The sequence below is a fragment of the Coffea eugenioides genome, chromosome 3 (assembly GCF_003713205.1).
Source record: "Coffea eugenioides isolate CCC68of chromosome 3, Ceug_1.0, whole genome shotgun sequence".
Taxonomy (NCBI): domain Eukaryota; kingdom Viridiplantae; phylum Streptophyta; class Magnoliopsida; order Gentianales; family Rubiaceae; genus Coffea; species Coffea eugenioides.
Window position 1 is genome coordinate 42752111 of NC_040037.1, and position 10645 is coordinate 42762755.

Below are 10645 nucleotides of genomic sequence, written 5' to 3' on the forward strand. Positions count from 1 at the left end.
AGTCCAATTCGGCCTCTATCTATGACCTAAAATTTCGGACAGAATAGGGGTTCATGAACCCTAACTTTTCACATTTCATTCCAAACCCAAAATTGATTGCATTTATCAACAATTCACACCCACTAGAGTCAAAGCCCCTTATTACCAACCATCAAAAACAACCACACCATCAAGATCATATGAAACCAGAAAATTCCTCAAAAAATAAAAAACTCAACCAAATCACTTCAAACCAAGAAATAAATCACATATACCATCACCCAAGCTACTTCTAAGCATAACATAAACATCATTAGGTGTAGTAGGGTGTTCAAGCATCACTTACCAAGAAATTAAGAGAGAGAGAGATGTTGGATACCTTAGCTCTTCAAACAAACTCCACCAAACTACTTACTAGCACTAGAAGAAAGGTTTTTATGGAGTAGAATCTATTCTAGGTGATTAGTTGTGGAAGATTGAGTGAAATGGAAGCTAGAAAGTTGAAGAATTTCCTTCCTTCTTGCAAGAGAGAGAGCCGGCCAACACAAGGTAAGAAAATGGTAATTTTTTGTGAATTTTTTGAGATATTTACTTCCTTGGGTCAAAAGTCAAAATAGTGAATAGTCTTTCTTAAGTCAAATCCAATAACTATGTGACACTTGTCACTCTCATAAATGCAATCCTATCTTTTCTTTTACCTCTCACATCAATCATTTCACCCACTCTACTTATCTCTAAACACCCGATAAATTTTTCACAGTATCCGAAACTTAACCGTATTGGCCGAATTTTTCCAAACTTTCCGCACTAGTGGGTCCCACGTCCAATATATATTCTTAATTTTCTAAAAATTCTCCAATACTAGAAAAAGCATCTAAAACCCATAATTGCTCATAAAATCCACCAAGAAAATATTCCTAAGCCAGAAAATGCAGAAAACATGAAATTTAAGGGGGGGAAAAACCCTAGGAAAATATTAGGGCAAATCTGGGTTCTCACACTCTCTCCCCCTTAAAAGAATTTCGTCCTCGAAATTTCTCACCTCAATTCCCGAGAAGGTTTGGATACTTCTTTCGCATTTCCTCTTCCATTTCCCAAGTAGCTCCCTCAACTCCGTGGTTTCTCCACAGCACCTTTACTAATGGAATTTTCTTGTTGCGAAGCTCTTTGACCTTCCGATCAAGTACCTGGACCGGTTTCTCTTCATAGGCCAGTGATTCATCTACTTCGATATCCTCCGGTTGCAATATATGGGATGGGTCAGGATGGTACTTCTTTAGCATCGAGACGTGAAATACATCGTGGATTCGAGAGAGACTGGACGGTAGTTCCAATCGATACGCGACCGCTCCTACCCTCTGAAGGATCTTGTAGGGTCCGACGTACCGCGGTTGGAGCTTCTTTCCTTTACCCGTTGTAAGACTTCGTAATGGTGTGATCTTGAGAAATACGTGGTCTCCAACTTCAAACTCCAAGTCTTTTCTTCGATTATCCGCGTAACTCTTTTGTCGACTTTGAGCTGTTTGAAGTCGTTGCCGTATCAACTAGACTTTCTCTTGAGCCTCTTCCATCCATGGAATAGTTGCCGGGTCTAAAGCTTTCTTTTCGCCAACTTCATCCCAGTAAATCGGCGAGCGGCATTTGCGTCCGTATAGGGCTTCATACGGAGCCATTTGGATCGACGAATGGAAGCTATTGTTGTACGCAAACTCTACCAAGGTCATGTGTTGACCCCAGTTGCCTCCGAAATCCAGAATGCAAGTTCGTAGCATGTCCTCGAGAGTTTGAATCGTCCGCTCTGACTGTCCATCCGTCTGAGGATGATAGGTCGTGCTCAAATTCAGTTTAGTCCCCAAGGTTTCTTGAAACTTCTGCCAAAACCGAGATACAAACCGTGGATCCCGGTCGGAGACAATGCTTACCGGCACACCATGTAGCCTTACTATCTCGTCCATGTACAGTCGGGCCAACTTGTCCATTGAATACTTCATGTTCACCGGCAAGAAATGAGCCGACTTGGTTAACCGATCAACGATCACCCAAACGGCATCGTGTCCTCTTTGCGTCCTCGGTAAACCTGAAACGAAGTCCATCGTGATGTTTTCCCACTTCCACTCGGGTATCTCCAAGGGTTGTAATAAACCCGATGGTTTCTGATGTTCCGCTTTCACTTGTTGACAAATGAGACACTTTTGTACGTATTGAGCAATTTCCCTCTTCATGTTGTCCCACCAATAAGTCCCTTTCAGGTCCTGATACATCTTGCTGCTACCCGGATGAATTGTATACTTGGACCGATGAGCTTCCTCCAGAATCTCTGCTTTCAACGACTCATTCTTTGGTACCACTAGTCGGTTTCGATACTTCAAAATGTCTTCAGGACTCAAATTGAAGTCCGAAGTTTCTCCCTTTTCCACTTTCTCTCTCCACTTCTTTACCATCACATCTTCTTTTTGTGCCTCTTTAATACATTCCAGTAGAGTGGAGGTAACCCTAACATTGCCAAATATCACCTTATGGCACTCTAGACAGGGTTTCCACTCGCACACGGATTCAAGCAAATCCCACTCCTTAATCATTAGCCCTGCTACTTGCACCTTACGACTCAAGGCATCTGCTACCACATTTGCCTTCCCCGGATGGTAATTGATTGTACAGTCGTAATCTTCCAGAAATTCCATCCACCTTCGTTGCCTCATGTTTAATTCCTTCTGGGAAAAGAGGTATCTAAGACTTTTGTGATCCGAATACACTTCGAAAGTCACCCCATATAGGTAATGCCTCCACTTTTTCAGTGCAAAGACAACTGCGGCTAATTCCAGATCGTGAGTCGGGTAATTCTGCTCGTGAAGCTTTAGCTTCCTAGAGGCAAATGAAATCACATTCCGATTCTGCATCAAAACACACCCCAGGCCTTCTCCCGACGCATCTGCGTACACCGCGAACCCATCCACGCCATTTGGCAAGACCAGTACCGGAGCCATGGTCAATCTTTTCTTTAATTCCTGAAAACTTGTTTCGCATCGGCCGTTCCAGATAAACTGGCCATGCTTCTTTGTCAAGTCAGTTAAAGGTCCTGCCAGTTTGGAAAAATCCTTAATAAACCTTCGGTAGTACCCCGCTAGCCCTAGAAAGCTACGAATTTCCGTGGGGGTTTCTGGCCTCTTCCAATTTGTCACGGCCTCTACCTTTGCCGGGTCCACCGAAATACCTTCGTAGGAGATCACATGACCAAAAAATGCTACTTTCTCCAACCAGAACTCGCATTTACTAAACTTGGCGTACAGCTGATGTTCCCTCAATGTCTGCAATACCACTCTCAAATGCTCCTCATGCTCCTCACGTGTCTTAGAGTAGACCAAAATGTCATCAATGAACACAACGACAAATCGGTCTAGATAGGGTTTGAAAACCCTATGCATTAGGTCCATGAAGGCGGCGGGAGCATTGGTCAGTCCAAAAGGCATAACGGCGAACTCGTAATGCCCGTATCTCGAGTTGAAGGCAGTTTTCGGTATATCCTCCTTCCTAATCAACAACTGATAGTATCCTTGTCGGAGGTCCAACTTTGAGAAGACCACTGCTCCTTGCAGCTGGTCGAACAACTCGTCGATGTGGGGCAGGGGATACTTATTCTTGATCGTAACATTGTTTAGGCCTCGGTAGTCAATACACATCCTCAAGGTTCCGTCCTTTTTCTTCACAAACAGGACATGAGCTCCCCAAGGAGACCCACTCTCATGAATGAATCCCCGCTCCAAAAGATCTTGTAATTGCAACTTAAGCTCCTTAAGTTCCGCAGGCGCCATTCGGTAAGGGGTTTTTGAGATAGGTGCAGTTCCAGGTAACAAATCTATTTGAAATGCTATTTCCCGTTCTGGAGGTAAAGCTACTAGTTCATCAGGAAATACATCTGGAAATTCCCTCACTACGGCCACGTCTTCCACTTTTAACTTATCTGTGGGGGTGTTAATCAAAAATGCCAAAAATCCCTGCGCCCCTCGACTTATCAATTTCCTAGCTCGAATGCCCGAAATCAAAGCAGATGAGGCTAACCTACCCCTTATATCCAACCTTAAGGTTGCCTCGCCAGGAATGTGAAATTCTACCACCTTCGTTTTACAATCCAGTTGGGCGTTATATTTGGCTAGCCAGTCCATCCCCAAAATCACATCGTACCCCTTAATGGACAAGCTAATCAGGTCTCCTAAAAATCTCCTTTCACCTACCCAAACATCGCAATCCCTATAAACCATACTAGTCACCAAACGTTGATTACCCGTAGGTGTACTAACTTCTAGGTCATATGGTAAACTAGCAGGTTTTATATCGATGCCACACATGAAATCAGGGTTAACAAACGAATGAGTGGCACCAGGATCAATTAAAACTTTGGCAAAGCGGTGGCAAATAGGGATCGTACCTTCTACGACCTCCGAAGACTCTGGGACCTGATGGGGCTCTAAGGAGTAAACCCTAGCTGGAACTTTCGGTTTGGATCCGTCTCCCTTGGCTGGTCCAGTATTGGTCCTCGGCGGTAGTTGACTCCCCTTTCCGTCTTGTTTTAGGACCGGACAAGTAGCTAGTTGATGGTCCCCACTTCCACACCGCAGGCACTTACCCTGTTTCCTCCAGCAATTATCCTCGATGTGGTTTGCTTTTCCACAATGTCCGCAGGGACCACGAGGTGCCGAAGCCGAGCCACTCTGAACATTGCCCCTTTGTCCTCGCCCAGCTTGACCACCCCTGAATGGAGTCCCTCTACCTGACCCAGAATGTCGACCACCACCCGTTCCTCGTCCAAACTTAGAGGGAGTGCTCTTCTCACCTTGTCCAGAACTACTCCCAGGAAAGCCACGCTTCTTTGCCTGGAAGTTCCGGACTTGCACCCGTGCACTTTCAACCCGTTGGGCTTTTTCCACAACCTCGCTAAACGCAGTGATTTGAGCCACCGCGAGGTCTTTCTGAATCTCGACATTCAACCCCTGAATAAAGCGCCTAATCCGTCGTTGCTCAGTCATAATTAATTCAGGCGCAAACTTGGACAGACGGGTGAATTGACTCTCATATTCCGCCACCGTCTGAGCCCCTTGACGGAGCCGAATAAACTCGTCCTCCTTCCTCTCCTGGACCAGAGGAGGGAAAAATTTTGCATTAAACTCTCTAATAAAGTTCACCCAAGTCCTGGGCGTCTGCTCCCGATCCCATTTCTGTCGAATCACGTTCCACCAGGAACGGGCCGCCCCCTCGAGTTGGAACACGGCAAACGTCACCTGCCGTTCATCAGGGTAGTGTAGGGCTGCAAATATATCAACCATCTTTTCGAGGCACCTCTCAGCAACGTCCGGGTCGGGTCCCCCAACAAACTTTGGCGGAGCGAACTTTTGGAAACGTTCGAGAGCTCTATCCTCGCTCTCGACATGGTGGCCAGGGTTTCCGGGGTTTCCAGGGTTAGGGTTTGGGTTCTGAGCTTGTTGCTGCACTACTTGTGCAAGCAGGTTTGTCATTTGCTGCATAGCAGCAGCTATTTGGGCATTAGGGTCGGCTTGGGGTTCAGGATCAGGTCCAGTCGAGGTTTCCCCCGCACCCCTAACCGGTGTGGGTTGTCTAGCACCGCGCCCACGTCCCCGACCACTCCGAGTACCTTCCATAATTTACTTGGTCTAGGCAAGAGTACTAAACCAAAGTCATAATACGGCATCGTAAGTAACATGCAAAACTTGTACAGTAACACATATGGATATATTGCAAACAACATATATACAAGCCAAAAGCCACACACATATATACAAGCAGTCAAGTCATGTACAGGCAAGTCAGAAACAAACATAGAAAATTCCCCGAGGATTGGCCTTATCAAAAGAGATTTACACGTAGCTAATCTAACGACCCTAAACAATTAGCTAAGGCTCTATCCCTATCCCTATGTACAGACAAAAACCACCACTATCCAAAAGATGCCTAAATATCAAGGCCTAGTCAGTCGCCGGGGTCTGGGATCCAGGCGATGGGGTAGACTCCTCCCCAGGGTCGGCCTCCGCACACGACGCCTCGTCGCTACACTCTTCCAAGCCATCGTCACACAAATTAAGGATCGCCTCAGCGCGACCCCTGACCTTGCGAGCTCGCTTAAGCTCGCGCTCTCGTGCCTCCCTCAACTGTGCGCAAAGGTCGTCTACTCGATCCTCGGCCTCAAGTACGTCGTACTCTAGCTCTTTAATTCGCGCAGCTTGCTTCTCATTCGTCGCCCTATCCTGGATCGCATCGACCTCAAGTTGAGCATTCTCTCTAGCCAACACTTTACGCTCTTTATCCAGCGCAAACACGAGGGTGTTCGGGTAAGCATATTTCTCCTTACACGAGCACCGTCGAAGACGGTTAGACGGGCTCCAACGAATGACGGCCCCTCCCGGCCGCATCTGATATGGGATCACGGGAAGTACTTTGCGAGGTCTAGCCCCCGAAGGACTAGCACTAGGGTCACCCTGTCCGGCCATCCTACATCACAAGAACATGTAATCGTAAATAGAAGCTTAAAGGCCAAAACAACAAATCCTCAAGTCCAACAGTCCTATATCACCCAGGCTAAGTCAAACCTAGGCTCTGATACCACCTGTGACAGCCCCACCTTCCCCTAAGGCGAACCAAAGGGGTTAGCGGACTGCCTGCCCAGCTCTCGCCAGGACTACGGGCAGTTACACGCGATCTAGAACGTTTCGGGAAAATAAAAGCGCGCTCGAACAAGCCACAAGAACCAAAATAACAAAATACGAAGGAAAGTGAATACGATGAATCATGCCTGGAATAGTGGAATCCGAGATCCTACCAAACCTTAATACATAGCAATTCAACGTTTACAACCACATTGGCATGTCAAAAGCGATACATAAGGAATACACATATTCGGTTTGCCATTCAAACAATGAACCCAATACACATTAGGGTTTCATGCAAAGAGCTACAAAAGAGACATATACAAGGCTCAATTTGGCAACCAACAAGTATGAGCTTCCAAAAGTGCTTATTTTCCTGTAAGGAAAACAAATGGAATGGTGTGAGCTAAAGCTCAGTGAGCAACTATCACACAATCAACCCAGATCACTTGAGCATAATCGTTCATTGTAAATATTCAAATAAGAAGTAAAACAATTCAGTAAAAGGATACGGTCGGCTCTCAAGAGCCCATTTCCACGCTTACATTCTTGATCCAACCTCATTGACCCTCCGTCAATGTTAAAAGTACCAAACCGTAGACTTCACTTCACTTCCATTCCTTCCACCCATCATACCCCAACCGGGCCCGCACTCCATTCAGTCATTTTGGTAATACTCGAGTACACCGGAACCAAGGGTCTCATTACCACAAGATTCCCATTTCAGTCCCCGTGGCGAGTCAATTTTCATGACCAAGCCCTCGCTGGCTCAATTCAATTGAATGCCAACGGGGTCGAGCTCAGTACAGTAGGGCCGTTGGATACTCGTCCAACCAACACCCAAACAATTTCCATGAATGAAATCCAAGAATTCATATAGCAGTACAGTAATACAGTAAAACGGTAAACAATCGGTCACAAGAATAAAAGGAATGAGGGCGGTTAAGTACACCCTCACCCTAATCATTTCCAATAGTCAAACAAGCCTTCAAGGCATCACAATCACATAGAGCAAAGCCACATTATAAATCCAAGTGAGTAGTATACTCACCAATCGATAAAATGATGTTTCATGCACCGTCGTTAAACGAACGTCGTGCACCACCGTTTCCTCCTAGAACAAGTAAACAATTACCATAAGACTCGATAACGAGTCATGAATCAACACTAATCACAACCCAATAGGGTTTCATATACATAAACAAGCATCATAAGCAAACCAGAAATTAGAAGTAGCACTAGCCTTGGCCCCGAATAGAAAAACTGTTTTGCCCTTATTATGCGGTAATGGCGTCAAATTCACTACGGTTATCGGATGGGGGTGTAAGACCCACCGTTTCGAAGCTATGAAACAGGGCTACAACAATGAAGAAGGCCTCTCAGTCCAAATCCTAGCACAACTAGGTCAAAAATACAGAAAACCAAGCCAGAACCGTAATTGCAGGTTCCCAAATCACACAAAACTGTAATCAGTCTATCTCAGCCTAAACAGGTCCAAATGCATTGATTCCAAAGGCATATGAAAGCTAAGACATCAAGATACATTTCATAAGAAGACACCATCAACAAAATCCAAACCAATTCCAGTCAAAACAGGCAATTACTATCGCAGTTCGGACATTCTGTTCACCAAAAACAGCAACAGTAAAAACGGCATAACTCACTCTATACTACTCCAAATGCCCTGAAATGTTGTAGGCACTTCACACTCATCAATACCTACAACTTTCATGTTTTGAGAAAAGTCTAATTCGGCCTCTATCTATGACCTAAAATTTCGGACAGAATAGGGGTTCATGAACCCTTACTTTTCACATTTCATTCCAAACCCAAAATTGATTGCATTTATCAATAATTCACACCCACTAGAGTCAAAGCCCCTTATTACCAACCATAAAAAACAACCACACCATCAAGATCATATGAAACCAGAATTCCTCAAAAAATAAAAAACTCAACCAAATCACTTCAAACCAAGAAATAAATCACATATACCATCACCCAAGCTACTTCTAAGCATAACATAAACATCATTAGGTGTAGTAGGGTGTTCAAGCATCACTTACCAAGAAATTAAGAGAGAGAGAGATGTTGGATGTGAGAACCTGTATTTTCCCTTAATGTTTTTCCTAGGGTTTTTCCCCTTTAATTGCATGTTTTCTGCATTTTCTGGCTTAGGAATATTTTCCTGGTGAATTTTTATGAGTAATTATAATTTTTAGATGATTTTTCTAGCATTGGGTAGTTTTTGAAAAATTAAGAATATATATAGGACGTGGGACCCACTAGTCCGAAAAGTTCGGAAAAATTCGGCCAATTAGGTTAAATTCCGGATACTGTGTAAAATTTATCGGGTGTTAAGAGATAAGTAGAGTGTGTGAAATGATTGATGTGAGAGAGAAAAGAAAGGATAGGAATGCATTAATGAGGTGACAAGTGTCACATAGTTATTGGATTTGACTTAAGAAATACTATTCATTTTTTTGACTTTTTTTGACTAATTGGTTAATATCTCCAAAAATTCACTCAAAATTCACCATTTCTTCTCCTTGGTGGCCGGCTCTCCCTAGCTCAATAAGGAAGAGAACTTCATCATTTTGCAAGCTTCCATTTGGTCCAATCTTTCAAAACCAAACACCTAAACTAGATTCTACTCCATAAAATCCTTTCTTCTAGTGCTAGTAAGTGTCTTAGTGAAGTTTTTTGGAAGAGCTAAGGTGTCCAACATCTTCCCCTCTCTTGTTTTCTTGGTAAGTGAAGCTTAAACTTCCACCTACACCTATTGATGCTTAAGTTATGATTAGTAGTGATTAAAGTGCTGAAATTTCTGGTTTTTATCTTGGTTTGGAGTGATTTGGTGAAGTTTTATTTTATTGAGGATTTTTCTGGTTTAATTGGATTATGATGGTGTGGTTGTTTATGATGATTGGTAATGGTCTATATAGACTCTAGTAGGTGCAAATTATGGGTAATTGCAATCAATTTTGAGTTTTGATTGAATTGTGAAAAGTTAGGGTTGATAACCCCCAATTCTGTCCGATTTTGGATCATAGGGTTAGATGCCGAATTGGACTTTGCTCAAAACATGAAAGTTGTAGGTATTGATGAGTTTGAAGTGTCTGCAAAATTTCAGGGCATTTGGAGTAGTGTAAAGTGAGTTATGCCGTTTTTACTGTTGCTGTTCTGGGTGATCAGAATGTGCGAACTGTGATTGTAATCGTCTGTTTTGACTGGAATTGGTTTTAATTTTGTTGTTGGTGTCTTCTGATGAAATGTAACTTGATGTCTTAGCTATCATATACCTTTGGAATCAATGCATTTGGACCTGTATAGACTGAATTGGACTGATTACAGTTTTCTGTGATTTGGGAACCTGCAATTACGGTTCTGGGTTGGTTTTCTGCATTTTTGACCTAGTTGTGCTAGGATTTGGACTGAGTGGCCTTCTACATTGTTGTAGCCCTGGTTCTTAGGTTCGAAACGGTGGGTCTTGGACCTCCATCCGATACTCGTAGTGAAATTGGTGCCATTACCGCATTAGGAGGCCAAAACTGTTTTTGTTGTTGGGTCAAATGAGTTACATTTCCTGATTTTCTGGTTTGCTATAATGCTTGTATATGTTTGCAAAACCCTATTGGGGTTGTGATTGGCATTGTTTTGTGACTCGTTATCGAATCTCATTGCATTTGTTTACGTGTTCTAGGGCGTGACGGTGGTTCACGACATTCTCCTGACGGAAGTGCATGAAATAGCACTGAATTGATTGGTGAGTATACTACTCACTTAAATGTTACAATGTGGCTTTGGTATATGTGAATTTGATGCCTTGACGGCTAATATGGCTATTGAAAATGATTGAGGTGAGGGTGTACTTGACCGCCCTCACCCCCTTGTGATTCCATTCAGGACTGTTTACCGTTTTACTGAAATACTGCACTTGCTATATGAGATATTGAATTCCATTCATGGAAAACTGATTTGGTGTCGTTTGGACGAATGTCCAACGGCCTTAC